Genomic DNA, 27938 nt, shown 5'->3' with positions numbered 1-27938 from the left:
TTTTAAACATAATAACAATAAAAAACAGTTTTGTAATGTTCAGAATTATGTGGGGGTCTTGTTGGACTTCACTGTGAAGCTAATCTGTTTGTGGAGAATCACTTCTGGCCCTTAGCTGATGGTTAAGATGACCTTGGAATTTTAAGAAAGGTTCACCGGTCATGTCAGTCAGAAGGCCTCTCCACAGTATTAGCTTAGCTACCTCATGGCATCATAGCGTCAGTGGAGTCTTTTTTTTTTTTCATACAGAAAAATGCCAAAGCTGACAGTTCTCTGCAGCGCTTCAGTCTGAGATCAAAAGGTCCAGCTAGAATATGTCCCCATATCCCATTAATTAGCTCAGATCACAAAGATGGAAAGTAATTTATGGACAAGAAAATGGACACTACTCATTACTCAAATGAAAAAACATACAAAGTTAAAAAATATGTAATAACACAACTCCCAAACGGAAAAAAAAAAAAACACTTCAACTCACTAATCCACTTTCTCATCCCAAGCCTCCTCTATCACACTAGTTAGTGCTGAAGTTTTTGTTTCTTTTTTTTTTTTTAAGTATCAGCAAAGATTCACTGTCTTGTTTTGTACCAAACAGGTTCTGAATAACAAAGACACAGAAGCAAATTAAATACAGTAAAAAATAATTTTCTAGTTGATAGGATAAAGAATAATAAATAACAGCATTTACATACAAACCAACCATTTCACAGTAACAGGGGTGCAATGTATAAATGGAAAGGATTTCTTGATATTTTTATTTATGTATTTATTTCATAATGAAGAGTTACATTGAGGGAAGTGAAGAGAGAGGTACAGCTGTTTCACTAGTTTCACTGCTCAGTTGGCCACAACGACCAGGCAGGATTGAGCCAGCCTGTATGTAGGAGCTTTGAACTCCATCTATGTCATTCGCATGGGAACCAACATAGATAGGTCATCTGCTGCTGCATTTCAGGGTGCATTAACAGAGAGCTGGAAACAAAACAGAAAGTGTTTACAAAGCTCCCGTATGTGACGCTGGTACCACAAGATGTCACTTAAGTCACTATGCAAAAGCAGTCAAAACCCATGGGAGATTCTTCCTAGTTGTTAGTGCAGAAATGTCTATTTGAGGAAGAGGCAGTTTAGCTGAGAGCCAAATAATCAAGTTATGCCAAATTCATAGAGAGTCAAAAAAATAAGGATATCAGCAGAAAGGTATCAGATGCACAAATTTTTATTGCTTGTGCTACATTATAAAAATGAGTCTAATTAAAGATCAGAAAGTGGCTGGCTACCTTTTCTGATTAAATTGTCTTCTGAAGAGACAGTATTCATTAAATTTCAGCATTCTTGGCAGACTACATAGAGATAAGGGGAGAAGGAAAAGAGAGATCTTTCATGTGCTGCGTCACTACCCAATTAACAGCTGTAATAGCTGAGGATGGGCCAGGCACAAGCCAGAGAACAGAGCTTCGTTCAGGTCTCATACATGGGTTGCAGAGTCACAAGCACTCGGTCCATATTTTGCTGCTTTCCTAGGTTTTGTGGGAAGGTGGATCAGAAGTGGAGCAGCCAGCAATTGAAACACTGCCACATGAACTGCCTGGACTGAGGAAAGCAGCTTGATATACTGCACAAACCACCACATTCCCAGAACTACTGCATGGTAAACCATTTGTACCTCCGCAATTGCCATCTGTTCCAAGATATTATCAAGCCATTTCTTAAGGACAATGTTATTTATACTAGGGCAAGCTCCAGGACAAAGGTGAACACATAGCAGGATGTTGGGGACAATGTGGGCTCAGTTGTACTATTTGTATGATTTTAGCTGTGTGTCATTGCCTTATGTCGCTAAAGACGCTTTTACCATAACATGATTGATCAGTCTGAGGTGTTATACCAGTTACAGAAATCATTTCACATTCGCAGAAAAACAACAACACCCTCAGGAGAATTCTATGAAATATCAGAGAGGTGATTGTCCATACAATGGGTGAGGTAGCTAAAAACTCCTCATAGTCTTGTTAACTGAGGAGCAGTGCTAGTCACACCCTTGCCCCATTAGCTCCAACTGCACAGCTTCCCGAAAGAGATTTCCCACATTTTTAGTGCAGATGCTGATAAAAGGAGCAATTTTGCAGTGCACATCAGTTTGTCAACTATTATATGTAACTAAAATAAAAAAAAAAGCATAGATGCACCTTATTGTTGACTGGAATGCAAAATAGCATAAGTTCACTATTTCAGTAATAAATGGCTTTATCGTCACAGTGAGAGTAACACTTGGTAATTTTTTTAACATTAAAATGATTAGCACGTACTGGGAAATTACTAAGACTTAAAGTGGAATATGAATAACCCATCTAAGTAATAAACATGAACATTAAAAAAAAACTGTTTAGAATTCACATATAATTCAATTTCCAGCATGGATTTGGGCTAAGCAAGTTTGTCATTAATTCTATCACTGATTTCTTTTCTAGCTTGTATAATAATAACCACAATAATAATAATAGCTGATATATGGGAAATCCATGAGGAAACCCACAAAAGACAAAAGAATACTATACAGAGCAAATTACATTTACCATGTTTGTTCTATTATGCATTTCTTCTTGGGTATCAAACTTACACATTTAGTATTAAAAATGTTGAAAAAATAAAGTGAAAGAGGTTGTAGTGACCACTGGCAGTGTCAGCAATTCATAGAATTGAGCATGGCAGCATGATGAAAGGTAATTTGAAGACAGAATGGGATGTGAAAAGAGGAGTCTGAAAGTTTTGTCCATTTCTCATCTGTACCAACATCCTAAAAATGACTTAGTAAGAGTACTACGTAATATATTTGAGCCATCCACCCAAGACTCAGGAAATTATATCTTTCAAAGAGTTTGCTGAATGAATTCATTATTTTCCCATTCTCCCAATTATTACATTTTATTTGTCCAGAAAACCAAAGATCCACACATTCACACTGGGAAATATTCTTTAATGACTATTTTCTATGATGCTCTAAAAATCTCATCAGCAATGACTATGCCTGAATTGTCATAACTATTGAGTCCACAACTTTGTAACAAATACTTTGATCTATATTCTGCCTCCATGTTTACTTACATATTCTCTTATTTTCATAGTTTTTAAGTGGGAATGATAGTTTTTATTTAACAAGTGAGAATTGAAAATTAAGACATTTTAATATTTGCAATTTATAATTCTATAAGACACATAGTTTTCAATATTTATTTTTATTGTAAAGGTAGATTTATAGAGAAAAGGAGAGAAGGCAGGAAAGCTCTGCTACCTGTCATTTCACTCCAATATGGCCACAAGGGTCAGAGCTGTGTTAATTCTAAGCCAGGAGCCAGGGTCTTCTTTTGGGTCTCCCATTTAAGGGACCAGGGTCTGAACATTTGGGATCATCCTCTACTGCTGTTCCAGGCTACAAGGGGGAAGCTTGATGGAGAATGCATCAACCGGGACATGAAGCTGCAGCCATAGGGGATCCTGGTGCCTTTAGGTGGAGGATTAGCCAATTGAGCCACTATACTGGCTCCAATATATATAATTTTTTTTTTAATTGAAAAGGCAGATCTTCCATTCACTGAGTTCCTCTTTAAGTGGAACAAGTGCCTCAGCTGAACTGATGTGAAGCTAAGAACCACAAGTTTCTTCCAAATTATTCATGCAGCTGCAGGCCTTCTATTGCTTTCCCAGGCCACAACCAGGGAGCTGGATGGGAATTCAAGCAGCCAGGACAAGAACCAGCATCCATTTGGGATCCTGGAGCTTGCCAGGTGAGGATTTAGCCACTGAGCCATGACTCCAGGCCCATGATTTTTCTTAAATATAATTCTGTGTCATAATTTACAGTGAACTTAACCATTTATAACAGAGTCTATTTATTATCTCATCTTTATGAGTTAGAAATATGATACTGAATGGGATTGCTGATCAGGGTATTATTAGGATGAAATAAAGTATCTTCCAGTGAGTTTGTGTATAAAAACTCACAGAAAATTTGTGTTTTTTTTCTTCACATTAACATAACCTAGCTGGTTTTTTTTTTTATTTTTGCAGAAAAGGAAAAAAAAGACTAATTAATATCCTTGCTTGCTATCTAACATCACTATTTTTGCCACTGGTCCTATTTTTAAGCCAGTGAACACCAAATCTAATTCTGTGTCAAATATCTGACCTCCTTTGACTTTTATGAGTAGCTTTAAAATGCTCATTTGAATTAGTCATACACTTCCAGATAGACTTTGCACACTAAGTTCATGTTTTTTATAACTTTAAATACATCTATAAAATACAGCTACAGAAATAGCTGAGTTAGAATACTGATTGAGGCAGCCAGTGGTAAACCTACTGCTTGGTTTTCCTGTACTTCCAAGATAGATCATTCCAATGGCCCAGGAAAAGCAATGCAAGATGGTACAGGTGTTTGGCCCTTGTCACCCATATAGGAAATGTGGATGAATCCTCTGGTTTCTTGCTTTGGCCTGGCCGAGCCTTGGTGATTGGGACCATGTTAGAATTAATTGAGCAGATGTAAGATCTCTCTTACACTGTTTCTCCATCTCTCTTTGTATATGTAACTAAAATTAAATAAAGCTTTTTTCTTTGTTAAAAAAAATAAAACTAGCTGAAAATTGAGTTTTTCTGCCTTTGTTCTTCCCCCCTTGATGTCTGTTGTCCTTATACATTCTGCTTAATCTTTGTAATAAATGCCTATCTATAAATTAAACTGGGCTTGCAGAGTGTTTCTTGCGGGTCCAGCCTAAAAGTGAAACCAAGTCTGTGCACAGCAAACAACGAAAAAATTCCTGCTGTTACAGCCAGCCAAGAACTTATGGTCACAGGGTTAATCCTGGTGCCAGTTGTGGAGAATAGCCCATTATTGATGTATACTGGGACAGGCCTTGAGATTTGTGGAACAGGACTCTGCCTTGGAACTATACAGCAGGGGATGCTAGGGCAGTTCTACAAGGAGGGGCTCATAAGAACTGGCCCAGAGTTGTTTGTGATTCTGATACCTGAAGTTAGGATGCTAAACTGGTACAAAAATAAATCTAAAGCCTGAGGTGATAGGGTGTTGGTACAGGATCACCTATTGTGGGCTGGAACGGAGCCTTAGGCTGTAAGTGCTGGGCTGATGACCAGAGTGGCTAAAGTGGCTAACCCAGTGTTATGCCAGACTTCAAGTCTTGGACTCTGAGGACCAGTTCAGTGCTAGGGCAAGGGACGAGCCTGGATCTAAAGATGGAATCCTTAGAGTAGGGTTAGGGGATGAATATCTGGGAGCTGGCCTTGTATTAGTATATGTCAGAAATATGGAATCAGTTCAATCAGCCTGGAGGTAAGACAGACACAGAGACCAATCAACTAAGTAGGCATGGAATGATGTCTTATTTGGTACTGGTGTAGGTCTGATGTTTATGGCTACCACTTTAGGATCTGAGGCCAAGGAGGTTCTTTTGTGTTAGATTTTTTGTTGTTTGCTTGTTCGTTTGTTTTTGAGAAATTCAAGTGTTGTGATCATAGGAATATTCAATGTATTTCGGTCTACTGTATGCTGCCTCAGATTAGAAAAAAGACAACATGTGTATTATAAATTTGTTCCTATATTTTAATTTTCTTTTCATGTTTCTGTTCCATACCAGGTGCTATAATCTCTCATCTGATTTCCTCAACTCTTGTGAAGTTACATATGTATATGAAGAGTAGCTAAAATTAATGTTTTCATCAGGGAAAAGCACTGGGGAACATTCAGTCTTATTTTGGTATTTAAAGCAATTAGCCTAATTAGCTTAACTGTAAATAGGGATTAATTGCTTACAAAGATTGAATTATCCTAATTCCCAACAGTGATAATATTCTTCCAGGAATGCTTGCGTCTTTATGAATAAAAATTTAATTAACACATATCAAAAAAACTATCAAAATCCCTAATTCTTTTTTTTATTAATAACATTGTATTATGTGACACAGTTTTATAGGTACTGGGATTCCCTTGATCCATCCCATAATCCTCCCCTCATGGTGGATTCCTCCACCTTGTTGCATGACCACAGTTCAAGTTCAGTTGAGATTCTTTCATTGTAGGCATATACCAAGCATAGAGTTCAGCATCTTAAAGTTCAACGGCTTCTTGGGGAGACCTTCTCTGGTCTGAAGGTAGAACCAACAGAGTAAAACCCAATCAATCAAAAGCCCCAACATAACATTAGCAACAATATACAATCCCTAATTCTTGAAACAAAAATACTAATCTTGTACAATGAAAGAAAACATGAGTAACTTTGCTTCCAATTTATTATTTGCTTTTAACTTTGCAGAAACAATTGGGCAAAAAGACTTGTTAAATTTATAGCTGTCACTTTAATATTGATAACACACAGAAAAAAAATTTATAGAGAAGGATCTAGCTGAAAATATAAATATATGGCTAAAAGACTATTTTAAGGGAATAAAGTAAAAGCAAAGTTAGGTGACTGGATATAAAATTACAGAGAATAGAAGCAGGGTAGGTCGCTCTTACAAAGTCATGAAATCTGCTACGTTATTGCAAGAGAGGACGCATGTGGGAATGCTTACTGTCTTCTCATAAACACAGGTATTGTTCACCTACATTCATGAGGCCAAACTGAATACTTCAAAAAAAAAAAAAGGCCTAAACACTCACAGAATAAATGATAAGAAAATACTGCATGCACATTTCTGGGACCACACTAATAATAATAATATACTTGGGGTATTGACTTAATTCCAGATTCACATTAGACAATAAGCTGCAAGTATGTAGTTTTTAATTGGAGATTCAGCAAAGGAAGAAACAATGATTACAATGGTAATTATTTCACAAGCAATTGTTAAAGGGATTCTAACATGTATAGATAATCACTGGCACACAATACCGAAGCATCAACTTGAGCCCAACTACGAAAGTTCAGAATTAAAAGTAACATTAGTCCCTCTGCTGGCTTGAGAACATAATAGGATGTATCTATGGCTTATTATGGAGCATTTCAAAAAGCAGTTTTATGGGAGGCCAGTATTCTAGGCATTTGTTCTCAAAATTTAAATTTACTTCTTCCCTCATGAATATCTATGACAAGGTTACTCATGAATTCTTTTATTTTTTAAACATTTCTGGTAGAGTTAGAGCACAAAACTCAATTGTTATATAGTGATACTTGACAATTTTATTTCCAGAGTCAAAGAAATGTGTGATTAAGAATCATACGTAGTGGTGCCAAACCACAGCCTGCATGCCTGAGAACTGACATCGTGTTTCCACGTTGGCCTCCTGCTCCGTGCAGCTGACCTTCCTTCTAATGAGACCCCAGGTGCAGAATAAGCCACAGTCAGACCTAATTCTCAGGATTACTATAGAGATGATAATGCGCATTCAAGTCTGTTAATTTCTCAGCACATTGCTCCAAGACATCTAAATTGATACTGAAGAAAATCACGTGTTTTTAAAGTATTTTCCTAAATATAGCTAATACAAATAATTATAAAGAACTATGCTGATTCTGATGAACACAGAATATAAACAATCACTCAGGAAATCCCATAAATGATGTAAGGCACTCAGTTCAGCATCATCAAACAATAGCTTCCTTTTCAATCTGGACAGCAACACCTAGCAGGGCATATATGTCTCCTATACAACCAGATAATGGGAAATACAGTTAAAAGAGCTTGTCTGTAGCTACTTACACACTTGTCAAACTAAAACTATCCAAGACCAACATTCACACGTACGGTAGGAAACATGATACAGATAATGTTCTCATCCTGAGATATTCCAAGAGTCAGTCCATGCCACAATCATATTTGTTCTCTGAGTATACCATTTGAGTAAATTACAGCATGTCAAAGTTTTCACTTTCTTTGATGTATAGAAGCAAACATGGAAATTTCATGGTCCCCAGTCTCCAATGCTGACATTTTTGAAAATCATTCCTAAACTGCTTTTTGCTTCTTCAGCATAAATTAGCCAGAACCTCTAAACCTTTGTGCTATCTGATATGACTTGAATCTTTTTGGGTTGTTTGTGCCACTGATAAGGTGACAATATACTTAAGAATTGTTAATACGAATATATTTAAGAAAAGCCTAAAATGCTGTTATTTTTCCTTTGACCATGCAAGTTCACTTCTTTTATTAGAACTGTTGAGACAAATTACTCACATATTCACTCTGATCCCTAGAAAAAATTCTGCAACAGTTGTGAAACTAATATACACTCAACAGCTTTGAGATGTCATTATTGTTTGCAGCTTTTTCTGTACTCCAAAGGATCAGCAGTTTTCTACTTATCACTTGGTAAACTTCCTTATGTAGTAAAGACCTCCTGGCTCCTGACTGCAGATGAGCTCAGCACTGACAGCCGTAGTCATCCGCAAATGGAAAATGGTTCTCTCACCTCTCCTCTCTGGAAATTTGACTTTCCAATAAAAAAATAACTAAATCTTAAAAAAAAAAAAAACCACCAAACTAACTTGTGATTACAAACTAAACTGCAGCATTGTAAAAACCAGAAGAAGAAAAGAAAAAGAAGGGGAAAGAATGGAGAAGGAGGAAAAGTAAGGTGGAAAGTATAATTATGTTTTTTTTCTTTACATTTATTCATTTTTTATTCGAAAGGCAGTGATACAGAGAGAAGGAGAAACTGAAAGAAATATCTTCACTCTGCTGGTTTACTCCACAAATGGCCACAATTGCTAGAACTGAGCCAATCCAGTAGCTAGAAATCTCTTCCAGGTCTCCAATGCAGGTGCAGGTTCCTAAGGCTTTGGGCCATTCTCTCCTGCTGTTCCAGGCCACAAGACGGCATCTGGATGGGAGTGGAGCAGCCAGGGTAAGAATGAGAGCGTATGTGAAATCTAACCTCTTGCAAGAGGAGGAGTTAGCCATTGAGTTATCATGCTGGCCCCTAATTAGTCTCTTAGAGCTGTATATGTGAAATAGTAAGATTTGTTTTCCTTATATAAACCTTTTAAAAAGTAAGAATAAGAAAAATAGAGAGAAACCAACACTATTGATCTCTAGTGGCATTAATTTATATTCTGCTATTCCTTGAAAGAGTCCCAGTTTATACATTTGTTCCTGGAAGCAAGTCATTGCCCTGGTGTCATTCCATCAGCAAAGCAATTATTTTTTTCACTCATGGAAAATTTCCTTTAGAAAAAGTATGGTTTGCTACTTCTGATGCAACCCATCAGAAAACAGCTACAAAATAACTTATTTTTAAAATGAAAATGGAAGTGAATATGATTAAATCTTGTACAAGAAACTACATTCATGGAAGCACAGCAGGTGTGCCCCTGCAGCAACACAGATGTGAAACAGAAGCAGGAGGAAATGCACGTAGGAAGAAAGCTTAGAGATCCAGGAAGGGGGAATCCACCCCCCACCTTTATTCCTGTTATTCGTCAGATTTAAATTAGTTCTGAAAATGAGACAACCTGTGTGTGTGTGTGTGTGTGTGTGTGTGTGTGTGTGTGTGTGTGTGTGTGTGGTGTCAGCACTTCAGCCTCTTTTTCTCCCACTAAATCTACAGGCATCCATCACCCAGCTGTAATAACCCACCATTTTCAACTTTTTAAAATATACTTTTATTTTGAATTTTGAATTGTGAGGTACAATTTTGTGTAGACTGGGATTCCCCTCCAAACTTCCACCCCCTGTCAACCTTTTAATTCTCAACCTCGGTTCCTTATTTGTTGGAGATGTGGAGTTTAAATAAATACTCAGAAATTGTATGATTTGATTCCCTATCTTTATAACAATTATAAAAAAGAGAAAATATTTTTAAAACTACCATGATAATAATGTGACAGGGTAAAAAATTACAATGAGTACATCCAATGGCCACAGTCAGATTAGATTGACTCTCCTCCCTTGAGGAGGAACATATTCCTAGGAATTGAGCCCCAGGAAAAGTGGAACCAGTTTCCAAGAAGTTAAACTCTATTACTATAGAATTGCTCAACATTGCTCTGACCTGCTTGTTGCAGTTGCTGTACCCTTCGTGGCGTGCTTTCTTGTCAACATAAAGGCCACCAGGATGTGGGTTCTTTTTTGTTTCAGTAAGAGTTCCCTGCCCTGAATACTTGGTGCAGTCTTATTCAGACCTGTTCTGAGTGGGGGCAGTTGCCAGCTGGCTAATCAAGACTCCCACAACTCTAAATTGGCTTCAGTGGTCTTTTATATGGTGTGCCCCATAAGATAATAATATATCACTCCCAAAATGTTTTCATACCAGGCCTGGCATGGTAGCCTAGCCGATAAAGTCTTTACCTTTCATGCACCAGGATCCAATATGGGCACTGGTTCTAATCCTGGTGGCTTTGCTTCCCATCCAACTCCCCTGCTTGTGGCCTGGGAAAGCAGTTGAGGATGACCCAAAGCCTTGGGATCCTGCACATATGTGGGAGACCTGGAAGAGGTTCCTGGCTCTTGGCTTTGGTTTGGCGTTGCCCTGGCTGTTGTGGTCACTTGGGGAGTGAATTAATGGATGGAAGATATTCCTCTATGCTTCTCCTTTTCGTATATCTGACTTTCCAATAAAAATAATAAATTAAAAATTTTTAAAACTGGTTTAATACATCCCTCATATGACTCAATATTCAGTTTGTCTGTTTCAAAGTGCTCCTGAGCTGCTTTTTCAAAATTATTTCAATTAGCAATCATTGAATGCGTTTATGGGCCAGAGTGATATATTTTAATACACGTATACAATGTATATTTATCAATTGGAGATAATCAACATTTCCTCTTCCTTGTCATGATCTTGTCACTAAAGCTGTGGAGTTCTTCCCTTCCATTTGCCCATCAGCCAGGTAGTAGGATACAGTGAACAGCAATCAAAGTGTCACTTTCAATCTCTTTGAATATTATCATGAGGAAGCAAGTAGATGGTACCTGATATTTCAACTTATTAAAAGACTAGGAAGGCTATAATTAGAATTCTGGCTGTGATTATTAACTGCTGTTCTGTATTTTGTTTTATTTTCCTTAAAAGTTGTATTTTAAGACATTACTTTCACAATATGTTTACGTCTTTCTCTCGTAAAACCCCCCATCATGATGCTGCATGGAAGGTTCCCTTTTTAATGTCTTAAACAAATCTGTCCTTGCTCAATGAAATTGCTGTGTAACATTTTTTAACGTGAGAGAAGAAATTGAGGCCCTCCTCATCATGTGTATGGAATTTTCCACAGCAATAGATGTGCACTGAGTTCAGGTGTCCTGGTTTCTGCCTGCCCTTGTCCTGACTGCTGTGGGAATTCATGGAGTAAATCAGAGGATGGAAATTTTGTCTTTACCTCTCTACCTTTTAAATAAAATGAATATAAATAAATCCATTAAATAAATAAGAAACATAAACAGCAACTCATTTTATGTTACTAACGAGACTGAAAGAGTCTCAGAGTTCCAAATACACTAAATGATATAGTAAGCAAATACTAATTACTCTGAATGGAAATCTACACTGTGCCATATTAATAGACACAGTTTAAAAGGATGGGTAAAAGCGTAATAATGTGTAAACATAAGGAAATATTTGTTTAGATTCAGCAAGAAAGACAATGAGCTCTAGATACCAGGGGAAGAGTCATTGTTAGGCTCTCAGCACCACTCATTTTGCAAATGGGAAACAATTTCAAAGGTTGGAAGTTCACTGGAGATTACACAAAGTAAAATTCACACTGCTTTGTGAGCATTTGTGCACTGAAACAGTGGATTGGATTTCTCCTTTGTCTCTATTATTCTCTGATTCTAAAATTATAAATAACTTTTTAAAAGGCAGCACTCTAATTTATTCTACTACCCACAACCAATATAAATTTGATTCTTTGGTAAGAAAAAAAAAATGCTATCCTCATTTCAATAAGCTCAGTGATTCAGTGCTACTTAAAAGCCACTTGGACTATCAGAAACAAAGTCTTTATTTATTGATTACTTGATTAGATTTACTTATTTATTTACTTGAAAGTTACAGAGAATGAGAAAGAAAGGCAGAAACAGAAAGGTCCTCCATTAGCTGGTTGACTCACCAAATGGGTGGACCAGTCCTAAACAGGAAAGCAAGAGCTTCCTCGAGTCTCCCAGATGAATTCAGGGGCCAAACATTTTTGGTCATCTGTCATTGTTACGTACAGGGAGCTGTGTTTGAAGCGGAGCAACTATGACTTGAACCATTGTCGAAATGGAAGGCCAGCTTTGCGTGCAGCACCGGAAACGCAGATGCCACAATAATGGTCCCCAAAACAGTCATCGAATAATCTCTCTGCATTTATTTTTAAAAGCTGTTACATAGGAAAAATAGTTTCATGTTTTGGTAGGTATTTCTTAATACTTAGCAAAACCTAGAGCAACAAAAACGTAAACATCCCTGTATCTTAAATTATTAGCATCCTTCTTTGTAGTAATATTATATTAATATTTAGTTTCTGGAATTTTTATTATTCAGAATAACAGTATTTCCATCAAGTGTGTGTAGTAATAAACCATTTACAAAATTTGGATTACTGAATGAAAAGCAGTGTTTGGTTTTTCTCTGGTGATAGAAGGAAGCTATAGATTATATTCACTGGTATTTTTAATTAGTTGTTTGGTCTGCCACATGATACTCATTTTCCTTAATGCCACAGACCTTTCTGAACTTTACTTTGTGGTCTGACAGTGACAGTTTCTGGTTTGTATTACTGAGACCAAGATTCCAGTGGCTTCCTTAGGCCGTGTCTCCTCTAACTCGGAATTTTTACAGTCAACTTTGCATATTCACTCATGTAGGAGATCATGGCAATGCAAAATAATAATAGCAGTAATAATAACAAATCACCACTGAGTTCCATGTGAACTTCAGCACTGTATATCAGAAGCATTATGCTTTCAAAGGGATTGAAATACACATCGTTGTTGTTGCTATTGTTGTGTGAGAATTTTTACTGAGAAAGATTCTGAGCATATGAAAAATGGATGGACCTCAACTTCTGATTACTAGACAGAATTAAAACAAAACAAAAACAACTGTGATGATTTCTTGATTGCATCTTAGGCAATCATGAAATCATTTTTTGGGGGGAAGGAGAAGGCGCAGTCTGTCTTACTAATGATGACAGACCACACCTGGTTTCCCACATCATGGGGCAAGTGCCAGGGCCTGGGTGATGGCCTGCTTATCTCTCACTCAGTCCTTGATGTGACTCCAGCACCAGCCTGGAGTCTGAGCAGGGATCAGCACCACCAGGCCCTGACCACTAGGGGCTGGTACGGGAGGGGTCCCAGTTGCCATTGCCCATCTTTCCCTCCCAGGATGACAAAATGGCTCCATAACTGGATCCTCAGACTTCAGCTCTTGGGCTGGCAATCCCTCCATACTAGGCCTCCCTGACCATCCAAAAGGAGCTGGGTTCCCCAGTCTAGGAATCTGTCATGTGATGTGGTGCCAGGCACCTGATCCACGGTGGCCCAGACACAGGACATTCCAGATTCTGAGTCAGCAGATTAAATGCAAAAATTGGATCTTCACTCTCAATGTAACAAATGTACTTTACTAAAACACAAGTGACCTCTGTGCAACATTTTGAAATAGTTCAACTTATCTTCTTAGATTATTTCATCTTTCCTTTCCAATCCCTAATTTTCTGTTGTTAATTCTTGATAGTTACTACCAGTGTTATAAAACAGAGGACAGAGATTCTTCACCCAATCAGTTAAAAATAGCAAAAATAGCTAAGATCTTCTATAAGTTTTAAATTTGTCAATGAGAAAAAACATACTTATATGAACAATATTAAAAGAATTATGTCTTTTTCTTGTATTCAAAAATAGCTACTATTTTTAGCAGAGTGGAATCTATACAGCAATTTCAACTAAATCATTTCTCCTTTGTGGGCAGATTAAAGTAAGATAGACCTTTGTTTTTATCCTCACAGTCACACAGTTATCAAACATAATTTGAAATATAGTGTTTGGTATAACAATTGCTGTTGTAAGAAACTAGAGTTATAAGTGTATTCATATGAATACCTCTTAAGTTTAGAAAAAAATTAAGAATATGGTATATATTATTTTATGGCTTATTATCATCTAAGTCAGTGATTCTTAAAGAAATTACTTCAAATTCTGATCTAATAATGCAAAATTTTCTTCTCTTTTCCTTCAACTTTTTTGTACTACACATTAACTTTTTCATAAAAGAAATCTTATCTCTGTAACTGGAGATGAAACATCTTTTTGCACCAAATGATTTTAATATTCTTTTGTGTAATCCAATAAGCTTTCAACTAAAGAAATTTTGTTTAGAGAGAATAGATTAAGGGAATGACACCAAAACTAGAAGCACTTTTGGCTTTGAAAGCGAACCTCTACACTTAACCTCTACACTTTTGATAAGTATCGCCTACAAAACCAAAATAACTTTTCTCCTCTGAGCAGAAGAAAAAAAAAAGTTAATTCATGATCATCTTGAATTATTTTTATAAGGTGCAGTGCTTATGTGCCTCAGGTATGTTTATTTGTATATGTTTTATAAGAAATAACCATCCTACGTATAAAGCAAATCACTGTACTTTTTCCAGGTTAAAGATTGCACTTCATTAATTTACTAAAAACAATATGGTTCCAAGTTTCTTTATCCATCAAGTAATACACTCTTGAAATGATAAAACAGGTACATCTAGGTTAGACACATGGATTTCAATTGTTAACTCCATCAAGGAAGCAATTAATTAAAGCAAAATTTCAAAACATTCCTGTAGTGATCTGGAGTAACTGCAGGAAATATACAAAACAATTATTTTTAAAAAATACAAATGAAGTAATATGATGAAGTGGAATCTTTTTAAAATAAATACAGAACTCATTTTATATTCACAATGAAAAATTAAAAATCAGTTTTCTGATTTCACTGTGAAATAAGCATTAAAGCAGGAATATGGTGTTTAGATTCTAGAAACTTTCGTATTTTGAAATCATTACTTGATTTCTGGGATAACCTCTCAAAGAAAAAGACTGTTCAGACAAACACAACATCTAAATTTAGATTAGTTCTACTCCAATTGAAAGATTACATTAACAGCTTTATCTGTAAAAGTTATTGATTTCTTATAGCACTTACTTAAATGCTATTCCCCTTTAATTAAAAATCCTAAGCAAATTCTATGATATAATTCTTGAATTACTACTTCTGGGCATGTGTGGGTACACATTTGTATTTTATAGTCTTATTGAAGCTGTGCCATATTTTAATGCTACAAGACAAGGTAATTTTTTGAAGTACGTATATTATAAAAAAATTCAATCATAATTTATAACTGTTGAAAGACATGATTTCAAATTCTACTTTTCCATTGATTCAACAATATGATGTAAAATGAATTTTTTCAGAATTTTAGTAGCTTTATAGTGCACAATGAGCTAATTAGATAAATGTGAGAGCTCAGTTAAAATAGAGAAATGATAGATGAGTGCATAGATACATCAAAAGATTTCATTCCAGAGTTTGTTGGATGCATGACATTTTCAGATTGAATTACAATTATTCCTTTGTATGTGCGTTACTTCATAAATGCAAATTATTTTAGATCAGATTCATTTGATTGATCTTTATATCATAAATAAAACAGATAACATAAAAGTATATTAAAGGTAATTTATAATATACAAAGAAGTAAATGATATCACTTATTTTTATTGTGGCATACAGCATTCTGTAAAATAAAAGTATAACATGATTTCAATACTGCAGTTTTATATACAGCCTTCAAGCTTTAAAATACTATCACTACAAACATCTTCATAACATTCTATTTCATAAAATATTAAATCTATGTGTGTTTGTATATAAAATGAGAAATACTTGTATATACATACACACACATTGGTAATCCATGAAAGCATTTTTTAAAATTTGTTTGTATTGGAAAGGCAGATTTACAAAGAAGCGGAAAGATCTTCAATACACTGGTTCACTCCCCAAATGGTCACAAAAGCTGGAACTCATAGACCATTCAAACTCTGAAGCCATGAGCCTTCCCCAGGTCCCCACATAGATTCAGTGTCCCAAGGACCTGGGCCATATTCCTCTGCCCTACCAGATCACAAACATGGAGCTGGATTGGAAGTGTAGCAACAGGGACACAAATCAGTGCCCACATGCAATATCGGTGCTTGCAGGTCAAAGATTAGCCTGTTGAGCCACAACGGTGTGTCCAAAAGCATTTTTAAGACTTAAAAATATTTCATAATAAGCCTTATAGAAATTCACTAATCTTTTTCAATGAAACAACTTTTAGTTTTGTTCATCTTCTATATTCATTTCCTGCTTTTAGTTTCATTCCTTCTTTTTCTGTAACGATTAATGTGATTTGTTTGAATGGCAGAGAGATACAAAGAGTAAGGAAAATGGAAGAAAGAACTGCTACCTACTCATTCATTTCTCAAAGTTTCACAATGGTCAGGATACACCATGCCAAACCTGGGAGCTTAAGACTATTTGGATTTTTCACACTGGTGACAGAGACTTCAATACTTGAGCCATCTTCTCCTGCTTTCCCTGAACATTAGTCTGGACTGGATCACAAGTTATGTAGCTAGGACTCAACAAAGGGCTCCGATGGGGTTTCCATCACGGATGATGACTTAACCTGTACAATGCTATCCATTTTACTTATTTCTCATGTAATTAGTATCACTTGTATCTTGTTGTTGTTTTATTCCAATACTTTTTCTAGCTTCCTAAAACAGAAACCCAGGGTCCAACACAGTGGCAGAGCATGCTAATCCTCTATCCTATGGCACTGTTATCCCATTTGTCCTGGCTTCGACACTTCCAATGCAGTTCTGTACTTACTGCCTGAAAAAGCATCTGAAGATAGGCCAGGTCCTTGGGATCTGCATCCATGTGAACATCTAGAACAAACTCCTAGCTCCCAGCTTTGGATCAGCTCAGCCCTGGCCATTGTGGATATGTGCGGAGTGAGACTTTGGATAGAAGACCTTCTCTCAATTATTTTTTCTGTGTAAAATTTGCCTTTCCAATTAAAATCTTTTACAAAGAATATCCAGGCAACTAAGTAATATATATATATATAATATATATATAATATATATGTCATATATCTATATCTATAGATATATCTATATATAATGAACATTCAATGCTATGAATTATTCCTAAGCACACCTGAGAAATTTTTGTAACTTGTGTTTGAATTGAATTTGTAGTTCAATATATTTGCAAACACTCTCGACATTCCTTTTATGTACCACGGTATCCTTTAAAAATATATTACTTATTCTTCATGTGTTTTGAGATTTTTGGCTTATACTTCTACTATGGATTTCTAACCCAATTCTACTTTAATCTAAAAACAGGCATTATATTAATTCTATTATTAAAGTGTGTTTTATGGTCCACAATGCCATCTTTTTGTGGTGACTATTCTACATGACCTTGAAAAGAATGTATATTCTGCTGTTGCTTAAAAAGTAATCTATACATGTCAATTAGATCCAGTTGACTGATGATGTGTTTTAGTTCAACTATGTCTTACTGATTTTTCTGCCTGGTACATATGTCCTTTTCTAGTAAATTGGTGTTGAAATCTCTAGCACTAATAAAAATTTTATATTTTTCTCCTTGAAAATCTATCAGTCCTGATATCTATTGGTGAACTATCACTAGTTACCTATCCATGAGACTGCTATGTCTTGTCAGAGAATCATCTTTTTACTGCTATATAATATCCTTATTCATCTCATACTTCATATTTAAATTTTCACCATGTTGCTATTATAGCTATAATACAATTGCTTTAATTTTGAATGATATGATAAATATTTTGTATCTATTTTTGCTTAATAGCAAATTGAGATGCCTTTATTTGTTCTTAAATATTAGGGCTTCCAGTTTACGGTAATCTATTACAGATCAAGATGAAGTATAACGTAGTCAGACACTGTCGTGTCTGACTAACAGAAGTTGCTTGTAAATAGCTTTCTAGAGAGTGATGTTGCTCTGTGTGTACCATAAGCCATTCAGGTCTATCTAAATTAAAATATAGCTTTGCCACTTACTGATTTGATGTTAATTCCTGGCTTTGAATCTGTAATAATTATAATAATTTTTACTGTAAATACAGTACCAATGTCTGGCTTTGTGCCCATAGGACTCTAAGTACTTAATAAAATTTAAGGATTACTTAAAACAGGTTTTCAACCTTACTCTCAGTGCACTCTCACCTCTAGCACATAAATTTACAACTAATGCTTAATCCACAGTTTACTGACAAAATGAATCAATAAAGTACACAGTGACAGTCTTTCAGTCAAGAGGTACTTTGCCCATCTTTGCAACATCACGTTTGAGACAACTCAAAATCTTCTCCAAGCTAAGACTAACACTAGAAAAGAAATTCAGGGGTTATGACTTTAAAACCTCTGACTTAAATTATCAGGTTGTAACATCATTAGTGTAAGTTTTTATGAGGTAATAAGATTCAAGGAGTTTTGAGGTGATGAAGGAACCAGACAATGAACTAGTCAAAACTGCAGGAGATAAGCCATCTGATTAAGCAAGTCATTAAGATCTAGAATAGAGTAGGGAAATAACTCAACCCAGAGAGCAGTGGCCAGAGATTTGGGCATGATTTTGATGCTCCAAGAAGTGAATATGGTTTATTCTGAGAAAAGGAACACAAGAGGAGACACAAGTTTTGGTTGTTAGAGAAAGCATGAATTCGTATTTACTGCAAAATGACACAAGAATGCTCATGTAGGGCATGAAGTAGTTGGATAGACAGTTCTTATATAACTAAATGAAAACTCTGACATTTGGAAATTTCATGCATGTTTTACATAAATAATACACATTATTTTTACTGAAACAAATAATACAGCAGGTCATACTTTATATCTTAGGTAGAATTTGGCAGAAGAAATAAAAATAAATCACCAATTTTTTAGAAGCTAACAAAAAATATATGCAACTTAAAAGTCAATTTTCGACACTTTGCTCTTACAATATTGTGTTGGCATCATATTCCAATGTTTTTCCTACATGTTTTGACTGCATACTCTTGATAATCTCATTATAACAACACTTCCATAATAATTTTATGGATGGGCTAGAGAGAAAATTCAGTCTTTCCTGTGGAACATTTTACTGAAATGAATTTCTAATAGTTAAGTTCATTTTAGGATCTAAATAATTATTAATAACCTTAGCATTTACCTACATAGCTTTCTATGTAACTTCTTATTCAGGCCATGCTTCTTTGTGGGAAAGTCCAAGTCATATTCCAATCATCTTTCCTGACATGAATTGGAACCATTCATCTCAGCTAAAAACAATCTTTCCTTCTCTCTACTACATAGTTCTTAGGACACAGAGAGGGAAAACAAGGTAACTGTCTCTGCTTGTTTTTGTTCTTTTATTTGTCTGTTCATTTGTCTACAGTTCCCAAGAAAAAATAGGGCTTTGTCTTTTTCTCTTCTATTCCTTGAATTCAAAAATTGCATGCAAAAACTTGATGGTATACATAAAGGGCAGGAGTTTACTATGGGTATGGGGGACGCCAAAGTGAAGAGAGGTCCATGTTGGGATAACGCTTCACCATTCGAATCTATGAATGTGGTTGGTACTACTTATCCTGTGCTTGAAATAGAAGATGTTGAGTTTTGCAGTCAGCTCTTAGAAAATAGGGAATTGAAGCCAAACATTCATTAATCGCATTTCTGCATTCTGGAGCTTAGGTGATGGAGAATTTGTTTCCAGGACCAACATAAAAATCTTCAGGATTAATTTCTATCTTTTAGGAGCTAATATTTACAAAATCAAACATTTACACTTTGAATTTGAAGATATTGCTGTGAAATTTTATTTTCCCAGGCAATAATTCAGGTGATAAGTAAGTACCATGAATAAGATTATGGGGGTTAAAGGAACATTTTATTCACATCAGATAATTATAGAAAGATGTAAACACAATCATGTGAAAATTACTAAAATTATGGAAGAATTTGAGAAAAATTAAAATATTCAGTTCAACAGGCAATGCAATGTTCTAAGTAGCTATGCAGAATTCATTTAAATGAATGGTTCCATGATTGTTGCCAGTGTTTGTGAGGAAACTGTCTCCTTTTCTGCAGTTTCCCATGGAACAGTTTGCTATAATTTTATCTTCAGAAGAAGTAGAAACATGAAAAATGATTTCTTCTCCTCAAAACTAGGTCCAATAGACACTGATTAATAGAAGCAGAAAATGTGGAAAGTCAAGCATTTCTGTAATAAATACACTGGACATGTTAGCTATTAAAGTTATTACTTTTTCCCTGATGTGTACAGCTTTTAGACTGAATTCTCTGGAGCATCCTAAAAACACAGTCTACATGTTTCTTGTGCTAACAGAACAGCAATAAAATATGAAAAATATAAAAATGTACTCTCTAGACATGTGGGTGATGTAAAAATGAAATCCTGATGTTGCACTAAGTATGCTATCCACATTTTTATGCTGTTCACAAATATTGAGATGCATGATATGAATTGCCATACCAAATTTAATCATTTAAAACAGGGATTTACTGCTTATGAGCAAAATGATCATCTTGTCATTTCATTAAATTTAAATATCTACGTTTTTAAATAGAAAGCAGAATCATTCTCCAAATGAAAATAAATTTGAATAAATTAAACAGTTAACATTTCAGTTTTCTCCCTATTCTACTCCCTATGACTTGCCAAGACTCAAAGAAAAGAAATCTATATGCTAGTAAAAATAATCTATTAAAATTTTACTTTGGGGTAGTTGACTAAAGATGGCAGAATACATTAGAACAATTTTAAATGGATATAGAAGAATTAGCTAAGGAGAAGCAGAGATGGTGCAACCTCAGGAAACAGCAGAGTGCAGGCCCACGGCAGAGGGACACCTGGAGATGCAGACATGAGGAAGCAGTAGAGATAGGAGAGAGGTTCAGTGAACAGATACTACAGCAAAATCAGAGCTCCATCAGCAGCCAGTTGGGAACAGATCACTGGGCACTCAGAAGGTGAATACAGCCATAGGACTACAGGACCTGTTGATTTAAAATCCAATCACAAACACAGGCAGAGTGGTAGAGCCTGAGTAGTTAGATGTGGAAAGATGTGAATTTCACAGTGCACACCCCACCAGTGCTACACCCAAAACCAATTTTACTACTATGCAAAAGCTTAGAGGAAGTAGGGTTAACAGTCATTAGCTATGCATACCCTAAGCCAAAGAACAAATTACTTCTGGTTCAATGCATTCCACTGATCCCACTAGGGAACTATATGAACTTGACATTCCATGAGTTCCATCTAAAATAGGTATAGACTGCCCCCAAATCCAAACGGTAGCAGGTTCTGGCAACATAAGGAAAGGAAAAAAAAATTTGAACAGGCACCACTGATAATTCCATGATCTAGGTTTAAGCCTCACCTGGTGTCTAATACTAGGTATTGCTAGACAATGATGTGGCCACACATGGAATCACAGTGAGTGGAGATGATAATGCAGGAACTGGAGATTTGGAAGCCATGTCTGAAGTGTAGCATGGGAATGTAAAGCTCAAACTCAGTGGAGGGAATGGTACGAGTCATGGCAAATGGAGAAACAGGAAATGAATGGAATCAGTAAAACCGACACGCAGACCTCTTCACCAAACCGCTTAATTACTGGCCTCAGTAAGAAGAATCTGCTAATCAGAGTTGTAACTGCCAAGGGCAAAAGAAGAGGCACAGAAAAAATGAATGAGGTTACTGACTTCCCCTCAAAAGCACAAAAGATTATGTGAACCTCAGTGTTAATTGAGGAAGACATCAAGGAACTACTGGATAAAGAATTTTACAGAATCATTGTGAAACTCCTTAAAAATAATGAGAAGCACATATAGGAGTACAAGAAATATGTTACATAGAAAATAGTAGCATTGAAACAAAATCAACTTGAATTATTAGAAATGAAGTATAAAGACAGTAAATTTAAAACTCAGCGAAAAGCCTCGATAATAGAATGAGTAAAGTACAAGAAAGAATCTCAGAACTGGAAGGCACCTCTTGAAGTAGCACTGAAAGTTATTTCAGAAAGCCGGAAGAAATAACTGAGTAAAGTTAAGAAAAACATTCAAGAATTAAGGGACACCTATGGGAGTTCTTGAAGGTTCAGAAAGAGAATCTGGGTTAAGAGAAGTACTCAATGAAACAATAATTGAGGACTTCCTTATCATGGAGAAAGACTTTGGAAACAAAACACAGGAGGGGCAAAGAACTCTAAACAGAGCCAAGTGAAAGTGAGCTTTTCCTAAACACATCATAATCAAGCACTCTTTGGTTGAATATAAAGAAAGCATACTATATACGTGCATGAGAAAAGTCAAATAATTTACAGAGGGACTTTAATCAGACTCACAGATGACTTCTCAGAAGAAATTCTACAAACCAGAAGAGAATGGGGTGACATATTACAGATCCTAAAACAATAATTACCCAGTGACGCTCTCCTTTGTCTTTGAGAATGAAAGGAAATTCTTCCAAAGCAAATAAAAAAAAGAAAAATATTGCTTCTACAAGACCTGTCCTACAATGTTGCTAAATGATGTGTTACAAAGAATAGTACCTACAAACCCTAAAGACAAATGTGGAGAATGTCCCCCAAAAAACTCACAAAAGAAACCTAAACTACACAATGACTACCCATTGCTAAAATGACAGCATCAAATCACTACATGTCAATATTAACCCTGTGTGTAAGTGGCTTCAATTCATCAATCAAATGAAATTAATTAGTGGACTGGATCAAAAAAAGAGAAAAAAGGTCCAAGTATCTGTTGTCTGCTAGAGATACATCTCATCAACAAATGTGGAAGTTGAGAGAAAAAATGGACAAGGATATTCTACACAAAAGGAAATGAAGAATGAGCTGAAGCTGATATAGCCCTTGTAATACCAGATGATACAAGCTTTGATGTGAAAGATATTAAAAGAGATGAAGAAGGACATCTCATAACAATCAAGGGATCCATTCAGCAATGAGAAATCATGGTAATAAATATCTATGAACTGAGTGCCAGGAGATCTGGCTATGTGAAACAACTATTAATGGATTTAAAAGGAGAAAAGCACTCCAATACAATACTGGGGGGACCTAAACACTCCACTAGCTTCAATGAACAGCAACTCAGCAAACAAAAGACAGAATTCATCCAGACAACAGAACAAATGAAATTAATTGATATCTGCAGAACCTTTCCTCCTATAGACACAGAACATGCTTTCTTTTTTAATCAGTACATGAAAACTTCTCTAGGATTTATCACATAAAGGAAACAAAACAAGCTTCAGCAAACCAAAAAGAAAAAGCACAATGCACTTTCTTAGTTCATCATGGTTTGAAAGTAGAGAATATTCCAGAAAATATGTAAACACCTGGAGACTGAACAATATACTGCTAAATGGACAATGGGTTATAGAATAGAAAAGGCTGCTTAAATTAATTAAGTCATCAACACAACATATTAAAATTTGCTAGACACATGTAAGGCATTTTGGGGAGGCAAGTTCATTTCATTTAATGCTTACACTGTAAAATTAGAAAAGCACCAGGTAAATGAGTTTGAAGAAGCAAGAAAAATAACAGCAAATCATTCTCAAAATTAGCAGAAAAGAAGAAACAGGCACAACAAGGAAGGAATTAAAACAGAGACCAAAAGAGCAATATATAAATCAACAAATCAAAGAGCTGTTTTTTGAGAAAAATCAGCAAAATGGATTCCCCATTAGCACAACTAATCAATAGAAAGAAAAAGGAGAAAGCGAAAAAATATATCAATAGAATAATAAAAAATATATAACTACAGATAGCTCAACAACAAATTTAGGACAAAATAAATGCACAGATTTTTGAAACATAATCACCAAAACTAAAACAAGAAGTATATAAAAATTTAAATATACCTATAGCTCAGTAAGGAATTTAATCACTAATTAAATCCCACCAACCAGAGAAAAGTCCTGGACTGGATGGCTTCACTATCGAATTCTATGAAATGCTTTAAGAAGAACTTAATCAGGGGCCCGGCGCAGTGGCGCAAGTGGTTAAAGGTCCTCGCCTTGCACACCCGGGATCCCATATGGGCGCCGGTTCTAATCCCAGCAGCCCCGCTTCCCTTCCAGCTCCCTGCCTGTGGCCTGGGAAAGCAGTCGAGGACAGCCCAAAGCCTTGGGAACCTGCACCCGCGTGGGAGACCCGGAAGAGGCTCCTGGCTTCGGATTGGCATAGTATCAGCCCGTTGCGCTCACTTGGGGAGTGAATCATCGCACGGAAGATCTTCCTCTCTGTCTCTCCTCTCTGTATATCTGCCTTTCCAATCAAAAAATAATAAAAATAAATCTTTAAAAAAAAAAAAAAAAGAACTTAATCAAATCCTCCACAAGCTCTTCAAAATAATATAAATGGAGGCAGTCCTTCCAAACTCCTTTTATGAAGCCAATATCACATTAATATTATAGCCAGATGGAGACATAACAGAAAAATACAGATCAATATCGCTGATGCACATAGATATAAAAATCCTCAATAAAACAATATATGAGGTAATTGACCTGAGCAACATGGGGTTTAGCACAAGCAACGGGGATGGTACATCACATGCACATCAATAAATATGATATATCACATCAGCAAATTGATGGATAAAACCACATGATAATCTCAAGTATTCAGAGAGTCTGCACATGGAAAAGTGACCTGCAACCCTCTTTTTACAGCACCACAATCATTAATACCGCAGACATTCAAACATCCAGATGCCCACTGAAAGAGGAAAAGACAAAAGTTGTGCTTCATCTTACTCCATGGAATACTATTCAGCCATTAAAAATAACAAAATTAAATTCTGCCCATAGCAATAAAATGATCCCAGCTGGAGATGACTACGCTCAGTGAAATAAGTCAATCACAAAAGGACAAATATTGTATATTTTCTCACCACATAAAATACAAGTTAAATAGATGTGTAGGCAAACATGTATATGCATACATTCTCATTAACGAACTGGATAAGAGAGCCTAGCATATATATGAAACTGAAAATATATTGCAGCATTCATCTGTACTCCTGGATAAAAGGAGAACTAACAATAAAACTATCAGGTTTATTGACAATAGGATACTAGGCCTTCTACCATTGTCCACATACAATGCCATGATACACTTAGAAATGGACTTATGACTATGACTGAAGGAATGTAATCTTGTAATATGGAAGGGAAACACTGGAGGGGGATGTGGAAGAGGTAAGGAGTAATCTCTATGTCTGTGGAACTGTATCATGAAAATATATATACACACAATTATATATATATAACATTCAAATAAAGATTTTTTTTGAATCACATTTTTCTGGTGGTCATTTTGTCTTAAACATACATCTATAAAATAAAAGCACCTCTTGATTGAAACATTGTTCTTTTAAGGATTATAGATAGCATTATAAACGCATTATGTCAAATGCATTACTGTTTTATGATTGCTCTGTTTGAAACACAAAAACAAACTTATTAGCAACCTATTATGTTTATTTGTGTTTGTTTTTAAGATTTATTTATTTTTATTGGAAACTCAGATATATAGAGAGGAAGAGACACAGAGAGGAAGATCTCTGCTGATTCACTCCCCAAGTGGCTACAATGGCCTGAGCTGAGCCAATCTGAAGCCAGGAGCCAGAAGCCTCTTCTGGGTCTTCCACATGGGTACAGGGTTCCAAGGCTTTGGGCTGCCCTTGGCTGTTTTCTCATGCCACAAGCAGGGAGCTGGATGGGAAGTAGGGCTGTTGGCATTAGAACCAGCACCTTTGTCGGATCCTGGCATGTGCAAGCTAAAGACTTCAGCAACTAGGGTACCATGCGAAGCCAACTGCTTATGTTTAAATTAACGAAATGTACAATAGCCTGCACTGTGCCAGGTCAATGCCAAAGTTGGAAGTTCAACTAGAACTGTCTTGAATAACCTTAAAGAACCTACTGATGCTTGTTTCCTGAGGTCGACACTTACCAAAGTATAATTTGTCAGTATTTCCAATTCCAAAATGTTTCAATATTTCCAATTCCAAAATTTATCGGCATTTCCAATTCCAAAATCTTCCATTAATTTTCCAGTTTGTGATAAAGATGCATGGTTGTGAATTAGAGCCCCTAGATTCAAAAACTACATCAAGTAGGCATTTATGTAAGGTGAAGCCAAGAACACAAAGAGTATATTATGAAAGTTTCCTTCCACTCATCCATATGGAGAAGTCTGTAAGCAAAATATTTCTACAGAACTTGATCTTCCATGCTCACCTGCAGTGGCTGCATCCTGACAGAGGATATCCCCCAAACAGCATAAACATGTAAGAATATGGATATTAAAATTAGCAGTGGATTGAGAAACGCTTGGCTGAGATTAACTGAGAACCTCTACTATTTTGGGTATATGTGACGTGGGCCTCCATCTATCTTGTTCTTCTCAGTCCAATTTCAGATGATTTGTACACATTAATCAAACCTTAGATTTCTCCTCAATCCATTTCTTTCAATGGAAACATCACCTTCTGTGGCCCATACTGTGGTGTTGTGTATTAAGCTTCTGTCAGCTGTGCCAGAATCCAACATGTGCTCTGATGTATGTTCCAGCTGCTCCACTTTTGATACAACCTCCTGCTAAAGTCTGTGGGAAAGTAGTGAAAGCTGACCCAGTTTCCAGGGCCCCTGTACTCCACACAGGAGATCTGGAAGTAACTCCTGGCTCCTGGCTTCAGCTGAGCTCAGCTCAGCTCCATCCATTATGTGTATTTGGAAAATGAACCCACAGATGGAAGATATTTCTGTTTGGCTCTCCTCTTTGCAAATCTACCCTTAAAATAAAAAATAATAAATCCTAACAAAAGAAATGGTAACATTTCTTTAACTAAAAATCATTTCTTCTTTTTCAGATTCTGTTCCCAAATTGTTCTTTGTGCGTGTATATTTGCAGTAATCGATAGTGTTGCTTTTCCTCATGACCTCAGACTACATATTCTTTATAAACAGGCATATTATTCTTTCTTGATTCAGATTAACCACAAGCATGCATGGAACTCAACTACCTCAGTTCTCACCACCGCTGCTAAGGGTTTGTAATAGCAGGAAGCTGGAATTAGGAGCTAGAGCCAGGCACAAAATTTCATGTACTCCAATGTGGAAAAGTTAACAATAGGAACAAATTGCTACTTGCAAAATAATGCTTTAAATTTGTTTTTAACGCTTTTTTTTTGAAAAGCAAACAGAGAGGGAGGGAGAGACTGAGAAATAAACAGGTCTTTCATTTGTCAGTTGACTCTCTAAATAGCCTCAATATCCAGATCTAGACAGAAGTTGAAAGACAGCAGCCAAAAGGCAAAAGCCAAAAGCATTATCTGTTTTTGTGAGCAGGAAGCTCCATCAAAAATGGAGCAGCAAGGACTCAAATCATGACTGTTCTTTGAAGTGGATGCACCAAGTGGTGCTCTCACCTTCAGGTCACAGCATTCCCCCCATCCCTAAACACTGTCAGCAGCACAATATTAATACCAGTTTGTATCGTGCTGCTCAGTGTCTTTGAGTACTTTTACATGTTGACAGGCAGCTTTCAGAGTGTTTCTACACAAATTGAAGAACACAGTATTTAAATGGCCTGACAGTGATTGGAGTAATCTAATCTTCAGAGAGCTTCTCTAGAAACTTACTGCTTGGATTTTTATAAAATTACTTCAACTGAACTCCTGAACCATCTTCTCAATAAAAACACAAATCGTTCAGAGATGTACTCAGTGAATTTAGTGGGACATTATCCCACAACAGTATGTGAAGTCTTTTCTGAGAATCCTGACAATTCTTAAGAAGTTTT

This window comes from Ochotona curzoniae, unplaced genomic scaffold (assembly GCF_017591425.1).
Source record: "Ochotona curzoniae isolate NIBS_2020 unplaced genomic scaffold, NIBS_Ocur_1.0 contig_3432, whole genome shotgun sequence".
Classification (NCBI taxonomy): Eukaryota; Metazoa; Chordata; class Mammalia; order Lagomorpha; family Ochotonidae; genus Ochotona; species Ochotona curzoniae.
Note: the sequence above shows the minus strand (reverse complement) of the source record.